General features: G+C 45.5%; 1 protein-coding gene and 1 long non-coding RNA gene across 2 annotated transcripts in view; both read left to right on the top strand.

Moving 5' to 3' along the window:
• LOC135382999 (uncharacterized) overlaps window positions 1–26,457 on the top strand; it is a 131,409-nt gene that overhangs the window by 72,427 nt on the left and 32,525 nt on the right. The gene's annotated exons all lie outside the window — the stretch shown is intronic.
• Window positions 10,263–11,780, top strand: LOC135383000 (uncharacterized). Its single transcript, XR_010419596.1, has 3 exons — window positions 10,263–10,776; window positions 11,479–11,600; window positions 11,681–11,780. It is a non-coding gene; the product is annotated as an uncharacterized LOC135383000 (long non-coding RNA).

Below are 26,457 nucleotides of genomic sequence, written 5' to 3'. Positions count from 1 at the left end.
GTGCTATACCAGAGCAACAGACTGGGGACATGTGCGAAAATGGGTACTCTGCGAAGCGCGACTGCTCAAAAGAAAATCTATTGAATATTTGTGTTTTGTCTCTCCATAGAAATGCTTTAACATAGGGCACACATTTTCTGTTGGAAAACACTACAGTTTCTATTGCGAGAGCTTTAGCAAATTATTGACAGATGTTGAAACCCGACCACCGCATATCTCTTCGAAATCCGTTGAGTTCTCTTTTGTGAAAGTGTATTCAAGTTGCGTTGAGAAGCAATATGTGGTGTAATTGGCACACGTACCACAGACTAGTACACAGAAGACAAGTACCATGTATTACTTGTCTTGCGAGATTCCACAAATTCGAGTGTCCTGCTTGTCTCTGAATCAGAATGAAGGGTGAGATGCCCCAGTTCAATTCGATTACACCTACATCCAAAAGTGAAGTGGGGAATGAGTATGACGAGTACGACCAAGATAACGCCTGCGTTTGTAACTGCTTTCTGTTTAAGACATTGAGTATGTCCATTGAAAGTGAAACTTGTGCAGTGCAGTGGGTAATTTGTTGTGCAGGTTCACACTGATTTAAATAACACTTTAACGTACTGGATGTCTCAAACCAAAAGTGGTTAGTAACACAGGCGTTATCTTCATGGTGAGCTGATACTCCAAGCAATTCCCCACTTTAGTGTTGGTTGTATGTGTAATCGAATTAGGCTGAGACACCTCACCCTTCATTCTGACTCAGAGGCAAGCAGGACTCTCGAATTTCAAGACAAGCAATGTTGAATAACTGTTCTCTCTAAGGAAGGAAACTCCAGTGATGCGTGCTCAGAGGTGGACATCCTGAAAGCACTGGCAAATTGAGGTAGAGACACTTCACTGTGTGACGTCATAGCCGTGCGGTGGCGCTGCTGTCCTGTTTGGCGGCCAAACATCGCGCGATCATCGAGTCTCTGGGTGTTTTCAGTCATTATTAAAAGGCAATGCCGCAAACTGGTGTAGCTATTCGATGTGCCACGGCGTACAGAAAGACGAAATACGCCGTGGACACTCTTCGGTTAAACTTCCACCTTCCACGTTAGATGAGTTATCTTGCTCTTGTTTCCGTCGGAACACTATTTAGTCGTTCTTTGGACCACCCATAGACAGTTTTCTTTTGAAAACACAGCGAAGATAAGTCCAAAGGCAGTCAATAGATTTCCTTTTAGTGTGACCTGCACTCTCAGAAAAAAGGGTGCGAAAAGGTGGTAACTTCTATATTTACCACCTAGGACAACATAGCGTTTAATAAAGGGTGTAAAAGGGTGGTAAAAGAAATTATCATATATACAAATTGCTACAAAAAGGTGTACGCCCCCTCGCTCACCGATTCAGAAGCGGTAACCCTGTCATTCTTGGCAGAGAGTGAGGTAGCAGGTAGAACTTTGCAACCTTTCAGGCACAACATATGCGACAACTATTACCTCTTAAAAGGTGTAACTGCTTCACCCTCTTTTCTAAGAGTGTGTTTAGATATTCAAGAAAAAAGAAAGGCAAAGTTTCGTCTACAGCCAGTGTTTGGACAATTGCGACAATTGTTACAGGAAATCAAAATCAACAGAAAAGACGAAGAAGCCAAATAATGTCCAAAGGAAATCAATAGACTGGCCAAATGCATTTTCATAAGGCAATGGCGCACACTGTTATCCGAAAAGGTGTTGTAATGGAGTGAAAAAGGTAGATCTACCATTTCTACTCTTTTCACGTCAGATTTACACCTAACAAACCCCTTCGTTTGAGAGGAAGGCCTATAAGAGGTGCATAAACCTCCCGGAGAAGGGGTAAAAGACGGATCACATGCGACCAACTTTTACGACGAACTTCGCGCATCGGGACAAAGTGCGGCGGCACGACGCGGAATGTTCGCTCGCTGCGTTACATGGAGCGAAGAAGCTGCGGGGCTGTCAGTGTGCCCAGACAAGCGGAACACGTCGTGGTCAACGATGAAACGAACACGCAAGCTTTCGAAACTATTTTTCCTGATTTCTAATAATCAACTACGCAATAAAAGTGTTATAGCCTTCATTAAAAACGATTTTTATTATTTCTGGCGCGGTCATAACATTGACAAATGAGGGCGGGGACACTTCCTCCTTTTAGACGCCCATGTCGCGCGTGCTTATTTGCGAAAATCAAGTAGGCGGGGCTAAAGCGTATTTTTCACGATTTTTTTTTCGACTATTTCTGTTGCGATACTATGCAGTTTTTGTTGGTTCCGTGTTTATCCGTGGACGACTTTGGCAATTTTCAAAGTTGAAATGAAAAACTAAATTTCTCGCAATTGAAAATTATCCAAAGCCTTCCTCAATGGCGGAAAAAGTTTCCAGGATGCAACTGCCGAAGATCCCACAATTCTCCGGCGAGTGCGTCGCCAGTTAGAATTTTTTTATCACGTTAGTGAAACGCCGTATGAGCCGAACGTCATATGAGCCGTTGAATAAAGTCATTATGCACAACGATCACTTTCCACAAACAATGTTTTGCGATAGCCTGGTGTAAAGTACTTGTTGTACTAATAGTTACAATTCCTTCCAAGAGAAGCTACAAGGACCTTAGGAATATAAAGGTGCGGCGAAGGCCCGCTATATAAAGTTTCCCTTGTTTTTTTGTGTGTTTTTTTTTTTTTTTTTGTGGCGGGATTTATGATAAATACCACGAGCTCTTGCACAGCTCCATCTAGAGAAAGCCTGAGCGATAGGCGACACAGAGAAATAACCAACAACATAGCAACTGACCGCAGTGACTGTAGCTGGGTGCCCTCTTTAAATGATAAAAGGGTTATGCCCTCTCTAGAATGACGGTAGTTGACGTCACTTCACGACGCTGCAGCCCACGATGAGAGTGTAGATAGGGAATTACCCTCAGGTAGTGTTCTACGTATCGCTCTTACAGTAATCGATACTTTTTCGGTATCGGAGTGCGTATCGCGGAGTCGGTATCGGAAAAGAAATATTTATGCTAACGCGATCTCTGTATCGTTAGCGATACCGATACTCTTTAGTGCCCCACCCTTTCTTCACCGACCATATTTCTCACTGTTATTCATTGTCAGTGGTCCGCCTAGCCCTCGACAAGAAGCTTGTGGACACGCCTACGTGCTCCGTAACCGGAATCATGGAATTATACCAAACACATGTTCACTGTTTTTCTTTGAAACTGAAGGAAGTAACCACGTTGTGTTCAACAAAAGAGTTGAGGTCAACGAACAGAGGTCAAGACTTCGACAGTGCGCTCTGGATTCCATTGCTAAGCTGCCGTGTCGTACTGAGTCACGCTCATATATACTGTGGCATTGTTAACATCGGTCATTTCCTTGGTCATTGGACTCCATGGTACGTGTGGGCCTGACACTAACGTAATTCGTCACACTTGCCTCTGTGAGCCGCCGGAGAGACCACGGCTAGCATGGATCGCAGAAGACGATCTCAAGAACCAACAACAACAACAACAATAAATGAAGAAGTGATGATGACATGGGATGTTTCCCCGTGGTAGCCACAGGACACTACCCCATTTCACAAGAACCAGCTATTGATAAAAGTCAAGCATAACGTTTCCGAGCTACATATGAAATATGCTGTCTTTTCACTGCAAAACTGTTCACGTTTAGCGATATTTCTATGTTGCGTCATCTCCGTTTTCAAACAAAAGTATCGCGTTACTTTAAAAAAGAAGTATCGATATCGGTATTTCGATCCTTTGTACTCAAGTGACGAGTATCGGTATCGCGATACCATATTTCGGTAACGGGTACAACACTGCCCTCAGGGCAGTCGCTGTCCTAGCCAGTTAAAGTGACCGAAATGTAAAAAATAATCTCCATTTCTTTTACCACCGTTCTGCCCGGTATTGTTGTTTGATAACACACAGAGAGCGCCAGTTCTCAATTCGGCGTATTTTTTACGCGGAAGTGTTTTGAAGATTGTACGGAATCTGGACGGTGGCTGCCAACAAACGTAAAAAAAGAAAAAGGCAACTTCGTTTGCGGGTCCAGGGATTGGGCGACTGGTACCACGTGACTAATAATTAGTACAAAACAAAGCTGATGCGTTGTTGACGTTACGAATAAACGTTATTTATAAAATAAGGTTGATTCCTAAGAATTTTCAACAGAACAGTTTTGAGTTAATAAAACATTTAGCTGCACCGTCGAGCAAACTGTGTTGTCATGTCGCCGCCGCCGCCGCTGCGGGCACAATGGTGCAACAGGGACTGTGCGACAAACTGGTGGCGCCGCGATGCGGCCTCCGGAGAAAGTACCTTGCGTGATAGCCGCCGGGTAGCCAGCTTTGTTTACATGTGAAGTGCGGGCGTCTTTTTTTGTCACACTTGAACTGTTGCATCGCTAACTGTGCCAGCAACTAAAAGAACTCTTCCTTAGGGACCAGATGTTTCATTTCTCGTGCTTTCTATGCTTCCAATACCACTGAGGGCACTAGACTCGCAGCGAATAGCGTTTGTGAAGCGCGTTCGGCCATTGCATGAGGTGTGCACAACATGAGCGAATATATTCTACTTCTTTCGTTCTAGTTTCAATGAAACCGAATGAGGACCTGCAAAATGATCAATGATTTACAGTTGCCACTTTCGTGATGGTGAAACGCCGCTGGATACTGTATCACCGTCAAATGCAACGACCAAACGGCAACATATTTCGAGATAATGATTGAGGTGCCCGGAGCAGATATTGCTCCCGGTAATCTGGTTGACGAGTGAGAACCGAAGTTCTACGTTGTCCAAAAGGTTCAGTATTTACGCACCGACCATCTCACAGCTGTCGTGCCGCAAGCTACGGCTGTAGCTGAGGTAGAAACTCATATAATTTCTTCTTTGAGTATCTCTTTAGCGTTATTGTATCTGAAGATACTGGAAAAGCTGCAGTAGAAGTTCAGACAATAAGTTGTGACCTGACGTGTTTACGTGTATGGATAAAACGGACGCACGATGTAGATTTCAGTGACGAAGCTATGTGTGTGCAAAGAGGACGGAAGGAATACAAGACTCAGTCAAAAACATGATATTACAAATGGCTGGAGTCAGAGAAATACACGTATATAGCCTTCGTTAGCAAGCCAGGATTTTGTGAGGCGTCAAATAACCATCCTCTCGACGTATCACTTATAGGTGTTCTGAACAGGCAGACGCGAGTGGCTGTTCTCCTTCCGCACTGTTAGATACATTATAAATACGGTGGTTGTTTCTCTGCAGTTTGTCGCCATTCTCTTCGTTCGCGCCCCAGAAAGGTTCCACATTATTTTCACTTCGAAAATTAGCCCTTCTAATTACGGCGGTCGCCACGCAAGCTACGGTTCCACTTGAGAATGCATAGAACGGGCGGCGTGGTATCACGTCGGATACTTCCAAGACCGCCACTGGCGGCGCTGTCGCGACACAGCAGCGCGCCCCCTTTAGGTGTCGCACGGTCCCTATAGTGATGAGATTGCTCGTGCGAAGTGGAAAGTAAAGATGCGTAAAGGTAGACAGATAACGTGTCTGTCGCTGCTCTGTTCGAAAGACCCACGGAAGCCCTCGAAAGACCCACAGGTGCCTGGTGTACGTTCTGGTGTTCGGGGATGCAGAAACCGTTCATCGTTAACGATGGGCGTTTTCTGTCACAAGATTCCGAAGTATTGTGCTCGATAACGAAAGTGCGCTATTCCTTTGGTTGGCGTCACCATTACGTATGTCGCCTTCACCTAACTGTTGAAAAATGTTTGCTTAGCTCACTTTGCTGCCGATTCATGACAAGTTGCCGCCCCAGGAAAACTGATTAAACGTCTGAAGCAAGCTGCTGTTCTTTCACCAGTATTCCGTGCTTCATAGAAGTGACGAACTCAACACAATGTTTCAGGTATGAACTGCCTCACACATATGTACATTAAGGTATGCATGAGCTACGTACAGCATGCGTAAATTCACAAAAAACCTTTTGAGCCCTAGATAGAGGTTTGTACTCATTTACACATCGTCGTTTGACTCCAAACTGCTCAAATACGACTCTCATACGTATACGTAGTGTAAGCTTCGCAACCGTCGTATACGCGTAACTCGTGCGTATAAAAAGAAATACGAAGCTTCGTTATCGTCGTAGGGCACTTATGCCCAGGGCCCGCTCTGGCCGAGGGACGCAGAGTCGAGACAACACGTCTTCACACTTCGAGCTTCGAGAACAGACTCCTTTATTTCACACTGTGTACAGTAAACGAAATTGGAGTATTGGATTACGTGAGTTACAATATGCTGCGTTAGGCACGTACAGACCACCCTGCCGGGGAAGCGTACCCTTGCCCGTGGTATCCCTTTGCAGGTTATGACCAACGTGTAAATGAGGGTAAACAATGCCTGCCTGCCTGCTCAATGATGGCTCCCCAACATACTTGAAAGGACCCACCTATTCTTCTCCACTGGACCTCACCATATGCACACATGATATTGCGTCGCACCTAGGCTGGACAGTTGACGTTGAGACAAGAGGAAGCGACCATATACCAATCCTCATCTCCTATGATGAATATAAGCCTCACAGGAGAACCTTAAGAATATACAACTGGAAAAACTTCAGACAGCACAATACAGCATCCCTCCATGAAGGACACACGTCGAAAGAATTTGCCCAGGAAATTGCAAATAACCTAAAAGCAACCAGCAAGCAGATCAACGTTCCAAAGTCGTATACAAGTATCGACATAGAGTATGAACGGTTGCGAGCAATTCGCCGCCGCGCAGAGAGAAAATACAGGAGAAACGGGGACATAAACTGCTGAATCGAAGCCAAAGCTACAAAAGCCAAAATAAAACGACACCTGAAGAAACTATCGATCAAGAGCTGGACAGATACCTGCAACAACCTGTCCCCGACAACTACCGCGAATAAGATGTGGACCATAGTAAAAAGCCTCAAATGTGTCCCCTCCCAAACAGCACCCTTCCGCACCATCTCTCTGAAAACGAACAGCACAGAAAAAGAAATTGCCAACAGTTTCCTGGCAGCCCTAAACAAGACGTCAGAGGCCTCCATAAGTGCCCTTTACCACCAGTCTCTACGGTCAGCAATTGTGGACAACAGTATGCAAGGCAAAGCCGCCCCCAAAGAACTGGAAATGGACTTTACAGTCCATGAACTTAAACGTGCTATCCAAGCAGCCTCCAACAAAAAGACAGCCCCAGGTCCAGACGGGATATCCTATAAGTGCCTAGCAAACATAGGGCCCAAAGCCATGAAGATCCTCCTCGAAATCTACAACAAGAGCTGGAGGACAGGAATCGTACCAGAAGAATGGAAAACGGCACGCGTAATTCCAGTCAGAAAACCCCTGAAGCCAAAGGAGGAAATTACCTCCTACAGACCAATCAGCCTCACAAGCTGCATTGCCAAAATCATGGAGCGAATGGTTCTGTCTCGAATACAATGGTGGTTGGAGCAAACAAACTACCTACCCGAAGAATTCGCCGGATTTAGAACATCCCGCTGTACAACAGACTGCATCACAGACCTCGTAACGGCCGTACAGCATAACAAAGCCTTGTCCATCGTCACAGTAGCAGTCTTCCTTGATACCAAATCAGCGTTTGACTCCGTCAGTCATGCCCACGTACTGCAAGCAGTAAGAAAATCAGGGCTGAATGGAAAAACATTCGCATGGCTCACCAGCTTTCTCACCGACAGAAAGGTCTTTATGGACACCAACGAAGGGAGTACACCCCCAGTCACACTCGTACAAGGAGTTCCGCAAGGAGCAGTTCTCAGCCCGACACTCTTCAATCTGCTCATGTCGGAGCTCGCCAGCTTACTACCACCCAAAGTAAAATATACCATGTATGCCGACGACCTCTGCATATGGAGCAGTGGAAGACAGATACAGGGGATAGAAAACACACTTCAGTATGCCCTAGTAACCATCGCCGTCTTCCTTGAAGAAAGAGCCATGGACCTCTCAACCAGCAAAACCGTCTACTTACCCTTTACAGGAAAACGGCTGAAAAACTTTAAACTCACAGTGGCCGGAACCGAAATAAGGCGGGTCACCAAGCACAAATACCTGGGAGTCACCATCAACAGGAATACAACATGGGGTGACCAAGTTAACCACCTGGAAAAATCCACAAGAACCTACACAAACATAATGAAAATCCTTGGCGGATACCGATGGGGTAACAACAAGGCTCTTCAAGCAATGCACCGTGGCCTCATCAGGCAAACAATAGCCTACAGCATCCCTTGTCTTCAAAATCTCTCTCCGTCTCAGGATAACAGACTGCAACGTATCCTAAGTCGCAGTCTACGCATCTGCCTGGGACTTCCTAGAACTGTCAGAACGGATATAGTACTTGCCGAAGGAAGAGAGCCACCCATCCAAACCCTTCGCAAACAAGAAACTGAGCGGCACCTTATCCGTCTCCTCACAAGACACTACGGGCACCCCCTCATCGACAAGATAAAGCAACGCACCAAATGTAGCATCTATAAGGCCATCTGATACATTGACCGCATTCTTCCTAAGCATCGTGCAAAAAGACACTATCAGGACACGGCCCCCTGGCTCCTACTCCCACCAAAGATCTCCACTGAAGTACCAGGGATTGACAAGAAAAACGAAACACCACAAGTGGCCCTAAAAGCACTAGCCATTTCACATATTGAAGAAAACTACCCGGTAGCAATGCAGGTGTATACCGACGGTTCCACATCGAAAAACAGATCATCCAGTGCTTTCGTAACCGACGGCATAACAAAAGCGTACAGGTTGTCCCACAAGACAACATCCACAGCAGCAGAGCAACATGCAGTTTTGAAAGCTCTACGCCACATCAGAAAATCCCAAGCCGGGTCATGGGTAGTGTGCTCCGACTCCAGAGCGGCCCTCTACTCCATCCAAAAGTAGGACCCACAAGACCGTATTGTCTACAACATCATGAAGGCGCACAGCGAAGCCGAAGCCTTAGGACACAATATATCACTCCAATGGATACCGTCTCACTGCGACATCTCCGGAAATGAATTCGCAGACAGAACTGCAAAGGAAGCCCTTAGCAAAAGTAGGATATCTGCAATCCCCTTTACAAAGTCAGATGCCAAGAGCCTTCTTCGTAAAAGTACAGAAAGAAGATCGCGCACAATTTGGAAACAATCAATGAGACCAAAGGACTACCTTGCATTCATCGACCCTGAAGCCGACAGCATAATTCCAAATGGAATTGAACGATCAGTCAAAACAGCCATACATCGCACACGACTTGGAGCGCTGTACACAGGAACTACAAGGCGCCAGCTAAGGCTCTGCGACTCAGACCTTTGCAAACGATGCAAAGTCCCAGAGGATACACACCACATAATCATGCACTGCTCAGAATATAGCCAAGCCAGACTTAAACTCCAACAGACTCTAGCGGCACTGGACAACAGGCCTTTCTCCTTTTGCAAGATTACCGGAAGATGGCCCACAAGGCACCAACAATCCAAAGCACTGAAAGCGCTCTGCGTTTTCTAAAAAGACAGCGGTATAAAAGACCGCTTCTAAATTCCATCACTCCCAATTATTATATTTTAAGGCGTAAGAACTGGAGCTGCAGGCGCCGTTACGGCAGCCACCTAGCTCCAATACACCACAATCCAGTTAAACTTATCTTATCTATGAGGGCAAACACACGCACTTGCCGTGTTTATGTCTGGCGTGTCAGAGTACAGCTCACAGTAGGTTCCGTCTTCGTTATTTGCAGCTGAATTCATCGATATTTCGTCGGTTTAGATACAACGACAGACATCATTCTACTCGCGAATGTCGTTATATTGAGGTTCGCCTGTATGCTTGTTTGATTGCTGACTGCCTCTCTGCCGCTATAGAATGCACGCCTGTTTACAGTATTATTTTACTTACTTTGCTTTCAAATCTGCTTCTCCGCAAAGATGTGTTCAACAACCTACCTCCCCACTCCCACAAAGCGCCTGGAGGAGCACAAAATACTTTGCGAACCATAACATAAACATGTACAATACAATCGAAATGGGGTGACTTATTGAATTGAATTGGCTTCCTTCTGCTTCATGCTGTGAGAAACACAGGACTGGCGCGTATATGTATCATGGCCATGGCAAGAGTGTAATGGGAAACAGGACCGTTTTGCAACTATTGCATGCATATTTTTGCTTCTTTGGAATATCGTTACTATGTCCATGTCGTAATTGCCATAACTGCACCCTTCTTTCTGTGGGAGTGTTCAGGTTGTGGTTCCAGTGTTCTTTCCTTGTTTTTCAGTTGCAAGTTTCAGTCGCACTAGGGCCACTCGTAGGACCTGGACAGCCCATCATGAAGAGGATAGCGTAGCCGAACAACGTAGACGAGGGACAAACAAGGAAGTGATGATTGTCTAGTTTTTTTTTTTGTTTTTCCGTTTTTGCTAAACATGGCAACTTCTCAGATAGATATCTCAGAGGACAACCCGTTACGTGTATTTCGGGGTGCTGCAAAGGAACTTGATTTCAAATACAGACTCCCAAATGTGGTAGCATTATAGTTTCCGTTCACCTTATACGTGTACATCTAGTCCCAATTATTACGGTATTACAGTTTCTGAATATCAACATCAGTTATGTACCCACGCAAGTATGTCGGCTGTACACGCCAAGGTCAAAGCAACAGCCTTTACCATACCGTTCACCCCACACTGAAAGAGATCGCGGCCAAAATCACCGAACACAGCCTCTGCATGCTTTGGAGATACCTCTAGTCAGATGATGTAAGCACCATATAAAAGTTTTTGTTCGGAACTGTAGAGACTGATTGAATCTACGCACCTCAATGATCCTTCGTGGGATATAACTAGGGTTCCGAGTTTTCGGTTTTAACCGGAAAACGCCGAAAAACGCACACCGGGTAAATTTTCCATTATTCGGTTTTAATCGAAAAACACCGCATACAGAGGGACATTCCAGGATACGACACAGATCAATTACTGCACATGCCCAGCAAGTTTTTGGTGCGGACCAGAAAACCATACAGAAATACGATGGGTGTGCAATATGTCTGTTCACTTTTTTCTTAGCCGTAAAGCGTCACCGCAGCGAACAACGCCAGTTGAATGAGGGTCGTGCGAAAATTACATTGCGATTTCTATTCGCCAATAACTGTCGGGTAACCATGTACATGCCAGGAAAAACATCGAAAGCGCCGATTTCGTGGATATCAATAAACATCGAAAAACATAACGCCGAATCCGTCCAAAAGTAAACAAAGAAAACGCGGAACCCTAGATATAACAGAAAAAAACACGTAAAAAAAATTGAGACAGTGTGCTAGAAAGATTACCTACCAGGCAGGCCAGCATCTGCCCAATACATAAAAAAAGTAATGTGTAATACGCAAAAAATAGGCAAAGGATATGGCTTGCCTGTGGTGATGTATGCTCCGATAAAACTATTATTTATGCTTGCGTCAGCAGTCCATCCTTAACCCTAACTTCTCCTGAACGCTGCTCTTTGGGACCACACGTCAGCACGTGCGACTCATGCTCACTCGCCTCCAGAACAGCTCCATGTTTGCTCTGAGTACTACAGAGAACAGGTGGTAAAATATAACATGCTTACTAACCTACACAACAGAAGACAAAACCGTTTATATTTGTCTTATTTACTTTGTTTCAGGTTTTACAGCTCTGTGAAGTATTGCAAACAACATGGAAGACAGTAAACCCCACTTTGTCGTCTACAGGATTGAATAATAAAAATGAAAAACATGCGCATATTTTGAGCATTGTTGCTTCTGGAGTGCTTATATGATTTGTCAAGTCAGTCGTCTAAGCTGCAGAACTTTATTTCGTGCAGTTCCTATTTACATGGCTGTTGAAGCTACTGCGAACTAAACCCGAGACAAGGAGTATACAGGCAAATTCTCTGTTGTTGAAGCTACTGTTGAAAAGTACCTCAGTCACAGTATCAGATAACTTGCCATCATTCTCAGAGAATTTTCAAGCTAGTTTGGTTATGGTTTTACAGTGTGTAAGAGTATCAACATATTTAATGTTAAAAAACTCAAAATTGCAAGGAAAATAATTCCAGAGAACCGCCATTTTATAGCAGTGTTTGGTTTACCTGGAGATGCATCTGATATTCTCAAGTTAAGAGGGTGAACTCCTCAGTTCACCCAACTACACTGATGAAAATTTATTTAATCTTCTACTCGCCAAGCCGTACAAGAAGTGATATATTCGCCTACATTTACGCAGCTGTATACCCATCCCGGCACAAGTCCACCATAAGAATAGTTAAAGTAGGGCAGTCATCAAAAAAGCCAGACAGCAGCTTTGTAACTTGTAAATTGTAATAACAATAATTTATGTCGTCTAACCATCTGAGAATAAAACACAAAATCAATGAGAAATTAAAGTTGAAACATTTAGGACATTAAAATGTGTTGGCATCAATGTCTACTTACATTTCTACAGGGTTGGAAATGCGAAACCCTTGCGGAGAAGTAATTGAAAGTGAACACTTAACAGCCTGCACAATACAAGCAGGGAGAATTTTTCGATTGTTCCTTCCCTCAGAACACCTCATATTCATCTCGTGAGCTGCTGATAAGAGATATAGCAGACTTTCCTGCAGTTTTAGAGGTTTTTCTTTCAGCATTGCGCTCAAGTAAGATGTAACAGAAGGCCACATCAAAATTAAAGCAAATTAAAGTTTGTAAGACTCATTTGTTCACGTCGCTGCCACGAATGTTCTCACAATCTTCCTTTCCTGGATGTATGTACATAGCACTTGCATTGCCTTGGAGTCAAGGCAGAGTATTAAAGGAACTGTAAAGTGAATTGCAATCCAGGGTAACCTTATGATTTTATGACAGCATAGGAATAGTACATCTCAGTTACGAAATATTTCTTTTTGAATCCGTTCTTTCTCTGAGTAATCGAATTTCAAAGATTTCAATCGAACGCAAGGCTGAGTACTCCGTAAGCAACAACACTGGGTATGCTCGTGCCCTGCTATGGCTAGTCTCGCATTTCTCATCCGCGTCCCGTTCTGTGGCGAAACCGAAATGGCAGAAATGTTTTCGGCTACACGCCGTGAGATGTCGAATTTACCACACCTGAACGCCCTCGAGCTTCAGATAGCCCAGCAGTCACGCGCGCAAAACTTCTGTTCTTACGAGGACACGCCGGAGAGGCAGCACGACACGATGCCGTTCGCCGAGTCGTCAACGGAGGATAAATTGCGGCCATCGCTGTCACATGGCCACGTGGGAGATCGTCTTTGTGTGCAATCAAAACGTTGGGAGCATCACAGCGGAAATGTGGTATTGCTCCTTCAGTTCAGGTGTACCTGTGGCAAACGCGTGCTGATGCCAACGGCAGAGGAATGCCTTCGTTGCCGCGAAGTGAATGAGGCGTTGCTGAAGCAACGCAGCGGCTGCGACATTACAATAAATTAGTACTTTGAAATACTGTGTTTGGACACTGAGGTGCTCCAGGTGTCCTATTGCTACGCGAGAGAAAGCAACGACTGCTCCCATATCAGGAACAGCGAACTGAACAAGTGAGCTCGTTCACATCTGCTTTGAGTTTCTGTTATCAGCTTGTTCAGTATCAGTTCAGTTTGAGTTATATATCACCATAATTTATACGCTGCCCATTGTACATGCAGAAAGTTTCGGTACGTCGCCTACAAACAGTTTACCAGGTGGCTCTGGGGACCATTAGGAAAGCAGAAAAGTCATCAAAGCATGTGCTGTGCATGCCATAAGAGGAAACCTCTGAAGCATACAAAGGCTTTCGCCTTCTTGACGTGTGATACAGTAGGTGAGGTTTGACAATGTGTATGTTTATTCCGTTTCACTGAGGTGAAGCTTTCACTTTTCTTACAGGTGCTTTTGGGCAGCTTTGAATGCCTGCCATATTGACAGGAGTAGATTGGATGGTTTGGCCTTGAACACTGCAAGATGACAACGGTATCCCTTTGATTCACACTACAGGCCTGCCACATACCCTTCTGGTGTAACCCGACAAACAGTACCCAGTAAATTACATTCTACAGACATCAAAGCTTGCAAATATTGCTTTATTGATCGCTGTGTTTATGAAAAAACATATGAGTGATAGCAGCAAACAAAGAAGGTAGGAGAACATCCCCTTACTGCATCCATATCAATTCACATGTGCTTCACCTCCCACCAGTCAGTAACGCAATGTATGCATGCCTGTTTTGTTTCAGTGCAGTGTTCAGTGCACAGGTGTTTGTTACAAAGACGTTCCAGTCCATAGGCTCTGAAAGAGCATTGGCTATCATCTGGCCTATCAGACATCTCCTGAGTTAATCATGAGTTAAGTTTATCAGTATAAGAAGAGCCTCAAGTTGGGACATGCCAATGTCTTCAACTGAGGCTTCTCTTCAGAGCCGTCCCTATCATCATTGACTCTGCAAGCACGTGAAGAAAAGTTGTTGACCTTTTCTGCGCACTCCATCGTTGTAACCCTTTCTCAATTTCTCATTATAAATTTCCCATGTTTCCCTCATACCCAGTCAAATTGCAGTCATTAGCGCGGGCTCAGGGCTTTTGTAGACCGCTACAATTCCAATAGCTCACATCTTGGCATGTTGTCAGTGTTTCACTCAGGAGATGATCCTCTGCCAAGGAAAGAAAATGTGGTCATGGCTAAATGTCTTCCCTATACTCTGTATATCAAAACACTGTATGACTGTCATGGATGTTGATAACGTGCCAGGTCAAACCTCGACAAATTGTCTCGATGTTAGTACACACTGTCTCCTTAATGACAGTTTGTTTGTATATGTAAGCTCATACTTCTCCACGTGCTAAGCAGCAGCTCTGTACTTCCCTCTGAATTAAAACTTCACCAGTAAAGGCGGTTACAAATATGCAGCACCCACGGGTTTAGGGCAGCCCATGCACGGGACTTGGCCGCAGCTTCAAGCTCTTTCTTAACCCTCTATTACAAGATCCTCTTGTGTGGCGCATAGCCCATAAGCATTTCGAAGCTTGGTTATTGCAATTGGTTATTATAAGTAACTGCAAGCTAGTTCGTATTACTTTTAACGACATGTACCTTTTACGAACTTGTTGTAGATAGAATTATTGTAACAGAAAATTCAAGTGCGCATAGCTTGTGTAATTTCTAATACCACTCTATGCTCTGCAACGCGGCCGTTCTGATAATCCTTCTTGTGTCACGATAGAGTGTCTGCAACCTTTCTGGTAGGTGTTGTAGATGAGATCACTTGAACATTAATTGACTCGAGTAACCGGAGAACCTGGTCAACAGCAAATACAGTGTGTCATTTGAATCTGTGTGAACATAACAGGTTATGAATACACGCCTTAGCTGCACTGGCCCCACTGAAAATGTTTTTTTTTTTTTTATACTGTTGACTCTATGAGATGAGCTACACAAGATTGTGCAGTCATCTTCCTATGTCTCCTAACCATTTAGCCCGCTTGTTATCCATATCTTGCCGATTTCTATCCTTGAGTCAACAACTGACACATATTCTAAAACATTGCCACATTGCCACATTGCACTGAAGTGCAGTGAAGTGAAGTGAAGTGAAAAGGATTGCGCCAGACAGCAAGATGTTCCCTGCAGCCATCTTGTTCACCTCTGGCTGGCTTTTTGAAGATAAAGTGTGTCCACTTGACACTCAGCTTTTGTGGTGAGAAGTTTCCCGCGAACATATGTGCACGCTTTCTGCGATGCGCCGTAAGCTCTGCATTTCTCGAAGAGTTCTAATAGCGGAGCTCTGAATTTGGTGTGCTGCTTCAGGTCGGGTGAAGCAGAGGGCACAACACTAAGCCACACAACTGGTGTCAGAAAGCTATGTAACATTCAAAACTGTCGTCTTCAGGTTCCTGCAATGACTCTTCAGCTGGCATCACCAGTGGTGAATATATCGTCATGTCATGCACCTGCAAGGAATGCAGAAGTTAAAATTTCAAACAAAACAAGTTCTTGTCCCACCTGTGAGCATGACGGTGTATAGACAATAGGTGTTGAAATCATCACTAGAGAAAGGCGGAGAGGTGTTGACGGTAAACCATCCGTTTGCATGCTTTGACTTCCAATTTTCACTTTCTTGCCAGTCACGATGAAAACCTGTGTCGCTGATACAAATGAAGAATACGGTCCGTATCTAGCACATGGTTTATCTCATGCTTACGTTCTCTTGCGAGAGCTCATGGCTTCCCTGTTCAATACGCACCACCGGTTCCTTGGTCTCATCCTCGACCGCAGCTTATCGTGGAGAGCAGAAGTTCGCTGCTTGAAAGACAGAGCAGAATCCCGACTGAATGTTCTGCGCTACCTCTGTGGTACCCGGTGGGGGCTCACTTCTAGGGCTCTTTTCGGTCTTCAGCGGTCCCTTGTACGTCAGGTATTGACTTACCACCTTCCAGTACTGCATCATCTCTGCCCCACATCTGAGCAACTGCTGGAGACCATTCTTGCGAAGAGCATAAAGACGTGCCTCGGCGTCCACAAGTCCACATCAACTGCTCTAGTCTCTCAACTGCTCTAGCGGAAGCCAAGGAGCCACCTGTACCCATCATGTGGCTCGATCAGTCTCTTAGCCACTATCTGAGGCTGGCAACTCGCCACCATAGCCACCCCTTAGTGCGCGCTTTGATTCGTCGTCCAGCGTCTGCCAAGCCAAGCCGTTCTTGCCCACCGAAGCATCATCCGCAAGCACAAATCTCTGCCGAAGCACCCTGACCCACTATGGGCCCTGCCCGCCACCCCCTGTCCGTGTCGAGGTACCTGGAGTGTCCTCGAAAAAAGCTGCGTCGACGGTTGTTCTACGGCAGCTCACCTTGGCCGTGCTTGACAGCGATAGAGGGAAGATTCAGGTTTTCACCGACGCACATCAACGACGCGTTCCGGCTCTGCTTGCGCCTATGTGATCCCGCATTTGTCAGCTGAAGGATGTGCAAGACTCTCACACCGCACGGCGGCGGCGGCGGCGGAACTGCACGCGATTTGTATGGCGCTTGGCTTCATTGCATCCTCTCCAGCTCAGTGGTTCATCTACACCGACTCCAAAACCGCCTTACAAGTCCTTCTCTACTCTACAGGATCGGGATGTCTGTCTCCAATGGTGCATGACGTCCTTGAAGTGTACACTTCTGCCGTATCACGGGGACATGACATCCAGTTGCAGTGGTTCCCTGGCCATTGCAGTGTCCCCGCAAATGAGGCTGCGGATGCAGCTGCCAGGCGTGCCCATCTAGCGCGTGGCGTTCGCACGCATCCCGTCTACTTCACAACAGGGGATGCAAAGGGCACAATAAACGCAGTAGGGTAGTTTCATTTTAAATCGAACAACGTGTGAAAGTCGTATTTTTTAATTCGCCCTGAAAAAATATATGTTAGAGGACAGTTCAAACGACGCAAATCGCGCCACGTGCGACGCTCGTGCGTGGAGTAGTTTCCGCGTAGGAGAGGGGGAAAGTCCGAGGCTGCTTGGGCGCGCTTTCTTCTGGACCGACTTTGACGGGATCTAGCACCGCGGACTTTATGTCTAGGAACTGGAGGATTTTTGTGATTATAGGCTGCACGATAGACACTGTCGACAGCCACCCACAGAACTCTGAGCGCCACAGATTTTCTGTTAAAAAATGCCAAACTTGGCGTAAACGTTCAAAAAGACCAAACTTTGTTACCAATTTTCTTCATGACGGAACGTCTGAGAACATCGAGCTTAGTGCCATTCGATAGGACGTTGAAAGAGCTTTCGTGCTGTATGGAATTCATTTTTCTCAGCCCAGTTGTTTCTGTGTTATTAACTTGAGAATCACACATGGTAGGCGAAAATTGCCAATGTTGCATCTCAATTTTCTCAAAAATGCCATCTTCGATTTTCTTGATTATTTTTCAAAAGGTGGCGTCATGTCTCTACTTTAGACGTCAAGTGAGACAATCTTTTATTTTTGCCTGAGAGACGCGCAGCGATTTTTTTTGTCAGGCAGGGTGGACGAGGCTGCGGCCTTGCGCGCCCCACCCACGAGCACGCGACTTTCAACCTCTTCTTTGCTACAGGTGTCCCGCTGACGGAGAAATCAATGACCACACTGCGTGAGCTTGTTGTAGTGTCACCAGAGCATCACTTTACGTTTACCCAATGGCCTCCCAGTTCCGTCAGGCTCATTCAAACCGTGGGAGAGTACATGAGTTGCCTGTGCGCCCTTGACGAGAAGCCCCAGTTCGACGACCATACCGACAAAGCAGTGAGAAGAAGCGAAACGCTTCGTAGAGATCTTTATCCACTGGTAACATTAGCTTTTGTTTCAGGTTGCCGCCAGTCCCTCGGGCAGTGTGAAAGGCACATCCTTTTCATTGGTAAAAGAACGAAAACCGAAAGTTTCGAAAAACGTAAAATGTGCCCATTGCGAGACCCCTGCAGGTGGTGGCTGCTACCATTGGATTAGCATCATCCGATAGCTTTAGACATGACCTTTCACATGATATAAAGTGACTGGGTTCAAGCGCATTCTTTGTCCGCCTAGTATCGCAAAACCACGAGTGGTGCGCGAAAATTTTGCATCTTCGATCTTAATTATTTCTAAAAAGCCGGTATATTTTTCACGATTTATTCCACAGGGGCAGAATTGTGCCGGTACTTTGCACTGCTGGTAAAGTACCTTTTCTCTTTTTGATTGAAACGTAGGGCTACCTTTCCGCGGAGCGATTTTTCCACACAAAGGCGCTCTTTGTATGTTTACGAGCGCGTTTTGCTTCGTCTTTCGTCTTCGGAGTCTTTGCTTTGTAATTTAATGCCCAGATGTTGCATTATGTACTTATTTTGCACTTATGGTACGTATGTTTATTTTTTCCTTTGAAGACGCAGGACAATACTTTCGTGGGCGACTTGAACTTGCTAATACGTACTTTCATGGGAGTCGCACGCACGACGTGTGCGTATACGCACGTGCGCATATTCACTATTCTCCCGCACATGTGCTTGAGGCAATGCACGTACGCACGCTATGAGGCTGTCGTGCGAGTTAATATTAAGAAGGCAGAACTACGGCCACAGGGGACAGAAAGTTACAACACCTGAGAATACAAATTTGTGGTCGTGTGGTTGCAGTCGCCTCTTAACTTGGGCGCAATAAGTGATAGTTCCGAATGTGTGCATGCTCTCTTTAATTAGTTTTATGCTCCGTAGCGTTATTTCGGAACCACGACGAGTGGTGCAAAACCCGTAAGACCGCTGTGATGACAGTTGCTGCTCTCAAGTATAACACGTTCGCCCTCACCGAGATATGTCAGTGTCACCGTGGGAATCAAAATTTCCGACAGAACAACGCACAACTAAAATCCCTCGTTTCCCGTAGCTGTAGGTACCTTAAACCCTCGGTGTGGTCTTCAGTAGTCCTTCTGGCATCCATGCGCTTGAACCCATTCACTTTATATCATGTGAAAGGGCATGTGTAAAGCTATCGGATGATGCTAGTCCAATGGTGGCAGCCACCACCTGCAGGGAACTCGCAATGGGCACATTTTACGTTGTTCGAAACTTCCGTTCTTCGTTCTTTTACCAATGAAAAGGATGTCACTTTCACACTTGCTGGGGGACTGGTGGCAACCTGAAACAAAAGCTAAGATGTTACCAGTGGATAAAGATGTCTACGAAGCGCTTCGTTTCTTCTCACTGCTTTGTCGGTATGTTCGTCGAACTGGGGCTTCTCGTCAAGGGCGCACAGGCAACTCATGTACTCTCCCACGGTTTGAATGAGCCTGACGGAACTGGGAGGCCATTGGGTAAACGTAAAGTGATGCTCTGGGGACACTACAACAAGCTCACGCAGTGTGGTCATTGATTTCTCCGTCAGCGGGACACCTGTAGCAAAGAAGAGGTTGAAAGTCGCGTGCTCGTGGGTGGGGCGCGCAAGGCCGCAGCCTCGTGCACCCTGCCTGACAAAAAAAATCGCTGCGCGTCTCTCAGGCAAAAATAAAATATTGTCTCACTTGGCCTCTAAAGTAGAGACATGACGCCACCTTTTGAAAAATAATCAAGGAAATCGAAGATGGCATTTTTGAGAAAACTGAGATGCAACATTGGCAATTTTCGCCTACTATGTGTGATTCTCAAGCTAATAACACAGAAATACTGAGCTGAGAAAAATGAGCTCTATACAGCACGAAAGCCCTTTCAATGTCCTATCGAATGGCTCTAAGCTTGATGTTCTCTGAGGTTCCGTCATGAAGCAAATTGGTAACAAAGTTTGGCCTTTTTGAACGTTTACGCCAAGTTTGGCATTTTTTAACAGAAAATCTGTGGCTCTCATAGTTCTGTGGGTGACTGTCGACAGTGTCTATGGTGCAGCCTATAATCACAAAAAACCTCCAGTTCCTAGACATAAAATTAGCGGTGCTAGATCCCGTCAAAGTCGGTCCAGAAGAAAGCGTGCTCAAGCAGCGTCAGACTTTCCCCCTCTCCTACGCGGAAACTACTACACGCACGAGCGTCGCACGTGGCGCGATTTGCGTCGTTTGAGCTGTCCTCTAACATATATTTTTTCTGGGCGAATTAAAAAATACGACTTTCACACGTTGTTCGATTTAAAATGAAACTACCCAGTAGTGAAACGTCTGAGCGGGGAACATTGGCGTCGATGCGTCCCAGTTAACTCACTGCTGCACAAAGTGGATCCAGACCTGCAGTTTTTAATTCCCCCAGCGCTCCCCCGGGCCGTTAACTCCATCATTCACCGGCTACGTCTCAATGTGCCATATACCGGCCGCCTTCTCTCTACACTTGGGAAGGTTTCCGCACCGAATTGTTCTGAGTGCGGGGTATTGGAGGACACAGAGCATGTTATAGAAGCCTGCCCTCGATACGGAGAGCCTCGTCTTTCCCTTGAGGCGGCACTAGCCCGCCTCGATAATCGCCCTTTCTCCGTTGGGAAGGTTCTAGGCTGCTTGCCTGCCCAACGCCAGGTGCCGGCATTGCGCCCTCTTGTGGACTTCCTTACCGCCTCGGGCTTGCTTGACACTCTGTGAAAATCTCGGTAACATTGTGTTCGCGCTATATCTGACATTGTGCAGTGAGTGTTTCTCGGCGTCGAACGTCTCCCCCTTTCCTTTCCCCCGTTTTCCTTTATGCATTATCCAGCTACACACACTCTACCCTTTCCTGTTTCCTGTTTATGGTTGTTTGTTTGTTTGTTTGTTCTTCTATTTTTCGTAGCTAACCTTTTTCTTTCTTTTTCACCCACAAACGCGTTTTCGAGTAGCCAGTTCTGACTGGGACGGGACTAACCTCTCCATATTTTTCTTTCCAATCCAATCAAAAAAGTAATTTTTTTATACAACCGTAGTCATATCATTCCATCACAGGCATCACATCAATTAATTTGAATTTGAAATTTACTATGTCTGCATATGTATTGTTCTTGTGTATCGGTAAATACATACCTAGTGTGCACTGAGTTTCGCATCGTCAGACGTCCCAAGGATAAACACTGGTGCCGGGACTGTGGTCGGTTCGAGACGTTTTTCGACCGTCCGCTGCTGCCACTTTCTAGGACTCGTTAGAGAAATGGGTTGAGCAAATACGCATAAATCACGAATGTCCTGACCAAGCGCTTGGAACTACCTTGGCTACCGCGCATTATCCTTTGGAATCTTGCGGTACACAACGTCCCCTGTCGAACAGTTGGTGCATCCCCGAACGTTATAGTAGATACCTGTGTAGCGCCACCGCCATCTAACAATTGTCACGGTCCTCGAGGACTGCTTCTTCCCTCTCGAGCTGGCAGTTCTTTTCGGGCAGTGTCGAAGTGGCACCACGCAGTAAAGACTGTTTTTTTTTTTTTTTTTCTGTCGGAGTCTAGTGTGGACCCGTTACCTCAGACTTCCACATTTCTGGTGACCCGAACGGCGAACGTCCTCCTTTTTCTCGCCACTTCGAATGCCAACGCTTCGTGCACCCGTTACCTCAGACTTCCACACCTGCATCGCTGTCAGGTGAAGTTTTTTTCAATTTCGGCAAGAAATGAACTTTTTGCATACATAAACCACATCAGGCGCAATTCACGCTGTGCGATATGGTTGGGAGGAGAGCAAACAGAGGGTGCTGACAGTATTTTGGAATACTACTTCTTCGATATTTTGAGGGATTGTCCTAGTAATCCTTGTGCTTCTTAAAGCAGTGTTTATTAGTAATAATTAACCGGTCATAACTTCCTCGTGTAACACTTAAGTATCACGTGGCGGGAGTACTCCGATCATAGCTTTTTTAGCTGTTGCAAGGCGCTACCTACCGTCCGATTGAATTGTTCTGATTTATGCTGTGTAATAATTAACGCACTTTGGGTGCCTACGCTCTCTGTACAACATCACACAGGCAAATACTACTAGGTCACACGCAGAAATCGGGGGTTATATCTCACTTTACAGTTCCTTTAAAATATATTAGTTGTTGGTGAAGTTGTTGACTGCTTTCCACATACGTTCTCCATCCCACGAAAGCAAAGACTGGTCCACCGTAGCAATTGGCGACGCACGACGCAACACCTGCACGGCGAAAATTCTTTTCGTTTTTTCGTCTCACACTCGTCTCTCTCTCTTCGATACATGTTAATTTGTATTGTTGACTGGCTAGATGAGTCACAAAATTAGTGTCCAAAATCATCTTCCTTACCGTTTTAGCCTCCCACTTCTGATAGCCTTAATTTACTGATTTGCTCTATTTTCCACAACCAAATCAACAACGGAGGCCAGTTCTAAAACTCTGCCCCATTGCCTTTGCACTTGAGTGTAACGCTGTGCACTGTAAGAAAAAAAAGTAGAATTTCCTACCCAAGCTGGTACAACGAGGGTACTTCTACCATTTCTCGCCAATTCACGCGCGCCTTCTTCTCCGCGGGTATAGGCAGCGGCGTCTCTTTCCCGTGCTCCTCTCTCTCATGTTTGGTCTAAGCAAAAAAGGTAGAATTTCCTACCCAGGCTGGAAGAAATACAGGTTCTACTCTATAGTCTGTTTCTACTCTGCAGTTATGCCCAAAAGGTAAAACTGGTTTGAATAGAAATGTGATTGCAATGCGTCTCTACCGAGATGGGTAGAAAATTCTACATTTTTTTCTTAGAGTGTATCGTGTGCTTCAGAAGAGCGCCAACACTCCTGTGCTTTATAATTGACTCCCCCCAACAAGTTTCCGATAGATCCCCTCCCTGTGTTGCGGCGTTAGCATATTCTAAAGTCATTTAACTAATCTGGTGATTTAAATTTAATAATTACCTCCACTACCCTGAACCCTTTACACTGCCTCTGTTTCGCCAAGTTTTTTGCTCCTAGCCTTAGCCGCTCCCTCCCAAGCAAAGTTCGTACGTAGTAACTGATTATATTTCTCATTCGTTCTTTATCCCAGCAGTCACCACCATGCACCACTCTACACCTGTTTACCCAAACTGGATATGCGATTTCGACTGCTACTAGCATGTAAAATATGTCTTTTGGTTACTTTCCCAGTATGTATCCCCACAGCTTCTTCAAACGTTAAGTTACTTAATCCAAAATATTTCTTAAAACAGGACCACAGGTACACCGGTACCTTACACGCGAAGACGGTGTGCCTCACCGTTTCTATTTGACCGCAAAGCTCGCAGTCCCTTTTGCGGCTTTTCCCCCACAGATAAAACGTGTCCCTCACTGGTATGACTTCATGCGCCACTTTCCACAAGAATGATTTTCTTTTGCCTTCTAACCAGTAACTATGTATTCTTTTCCAACCTTCCGCTGTTATTGTAGATGGATATTTCTCTATTTATTTCCCCGTCAAATCGCTGTATAGTTCTGCGACTGAGCTTCCGCTGTAGTCTTTGCTCTGGTCTAACCCTTTCAATAGCAGCAATGGGTGCTTCCCTGCTTCATAAATTGCTGGCTGCCATTCCGACATGGGACTCCTGTGATCTATTCCGTGTTGGCGAAGATGTCTTATGTTTATTCCCAGCCAAAATTTTGCTAGCTGCTGCCCGATGTACTTGCCATCCAAAACCCTATATATTCCATATAAAACATGTGCTTGTGATAATTGTTTCAGATCAGCAATCTGTAGGCTCCCAACTTCGATAGGCAGCTCTATTTTCTCTTGCGCTACCCATTGCGTTTTCCCATCCCATATAAACTGAAAGCAGAGTTTTTCAATTCTACGGCATATTTCAGGAGAAGGGTAAGCGACCGAAAACAGGTACGCACATCTCGGTGTCATAATTCGTTTGACAATCTGCACTCGAGCTGTAAGCGGCGTGCTTGGTTCAACATATCTTCCTTCAATTTTTCCAAGTATTTTACTAACTGCATCCAATTGTTCTGTGAAGCCCAGTCCTTATTAAACCTGACTCCGAAGATTTTGGTCTCTTCCACAATGCTCTGATACAGATCTTTCCTCGGCCTCTCCCCACCTAAATATACCAATTTTGATTTGTCTCTTTTCGCCCCACTGATTGTCCCATATTCTTCCATTACTTCCAGAGCTTGCTCAACTTCCTTTTCGTCTTGAACTACCATAGTGAGATCATCTGCGTAGGCCACTATGGTTTTACACTGTACTGCCCCAGGTAATCCAACCCCCCTTCACTGCCTCAGACTGGTTCAGCTCTCGTAATAACCAGGGGAAACCACATACAGCAGGGGAGAAACAACCAGAGAAATAACCAAAGAAATAACCACATACAGCAGGGGAGAAAGGGGGCAACCTTGCCTTACTCCTTTCTTGGCCTGAGAGCTCTTGCCCAATTGCCCATTGATGAGTAGCCTACTCCTGGCGTTTTCATACATGGCTCCTATTGTGTTTATTATTGGATTTTCTGTCCCAATTCCTTCTAATATTCGTCTCAAATATGCGTGTTTAAGCCGGTCAAATGCCTTTTTCTTGTTCTAAAGTCATGAGAATACCCTTTATTCTCCTTCTGCTTGTCCATTCTCTTAGCTCCCATATTTTTATTTGGATTATTCGACCTTCAACTGCAGCACCCCGTGATAGTGACGCCCACTCTTCCATATTTCCTTGTATTCGGCCCACGACTGCCCTTGCTAATATTTTATAATCTAAATTTAAAAACGTTACAGGTCTCCAGGCGCCCAACTCCTCCTCACGCTGCTGGTCCTAGCACAGCAGAGTGATCGTTCCTTCGAGGAAGGTTTCTGGGAATGTACCTTCCTGAAGTGCACCATTAAGCACCTTCACCAAAGAGGGGCCTAGGATGTCCCAATACTGTTTGTAAAATTCTGCCGGAAACACGCCGGGTCTCGGCGACTTCCCATTCTTCAGGCTTCTAACAGCCTGCTGTACCTTTTTGCAGCCTAAGTTTTATGCCTTTTCCTGGCCACAAAAGAAATCACCTGTCGTGAGTCCATTCTGAAACATGTTAGCGTAGAACTCTCGTGCCACAGTGGCTGTTTCACCTTGTTTGTTGATTCGTCTTCCCTTGTTTATGACGGCATCCATGGGCGGTTGCGCTGAAGCCAGATGTTTAGAGAGGAGCCTCCGGGAGCACCAGGCTTCCTTCTCTAGATTGTCCCTCGTCGCCATATACCTCAACGCCTCCCACCTTTCCTCCCTCAGGAGTGCGAGGTGATCTTTCGCGGAGATGTAACTCACACCGGAGAGTACTCCCACGCCGAACTGTTGCAACCGCCGCATGTGATCCTGGAGCTTGTGCGTCGTTGCACGCTTCTCATGCGCCTTTTTCTTTTCTTTTTTTTTTCCAGGCCTTAAGACAGTTTTTTACAGCATTTTTAAGTTTATCCCACCAATGAAAAGTATTGTCACTATCCTTGACCTCCTCTCTGTCTTATGTATTTTACTTCTTGGTTGTCTTCACGCGCGCCTTCTTCTCCGCGGGTATAGGCAGCGGCGTCTCTTTCCCGTGCTCCTCTCTCTCATGTGTGGTCTAAGCAAAAAAGGTAGAATTTCCTACCCAGGCTGGAAGAAATACAGGTTCTACTCTATAGTCTGTTTCTACTCTGCAGTTATGCCCAAAAGGTAAAACTGGTTTGAATAGAAATGTGATTGCAATGCATCTCTGCCGAGATTGGTGAAAGATGTACGAAAGCGCCTATCAAATTTATCCATCGCCCTGGGGCGATGGATAAATTTGATAGCCGCTTTCGTACATCGATGTAAGCCCGAAGTTCAGGGTGTACAGCAAAAAGGGTAGTAAACAGATACAATATCGGCACTGCGAATACCGATAGTTATCCGTCTGGGAACGCTGGGCATTTACACTCGTGAGGAGCTGCGGGATACGTGTTCACAAGACCGAAAAGCTCAATGACCGAAATCTTCGACGGAAACCAGTTATAACCGGTTCCGTTTACGTAAACGTAAACGGACCGTTTCGTTGCCCATGGGTCAACTTCTGGGAGATCGAGCAACTTTATATTCATTCTCCATGAACGTTGGGAAC

Source organism: Ornithodoros turicata, chromosome 2 (genome assembly GCF_037126465.1).
Source record: "Ornithodoros turicata isolate Travis chromosome 2, ASM3712646v1, whole genome shotgun sequence".
NCBI lineage: Eukaryota > Metazoa > Arthropoda > Arachnida > Ixodida > Argasidae > Ornithodoros > Ornithodoros turicata.
Note: the sequence above shows the minus strand (reverse complement) of the source record. Positions and strands in the feature narration are given on the sequence as shown.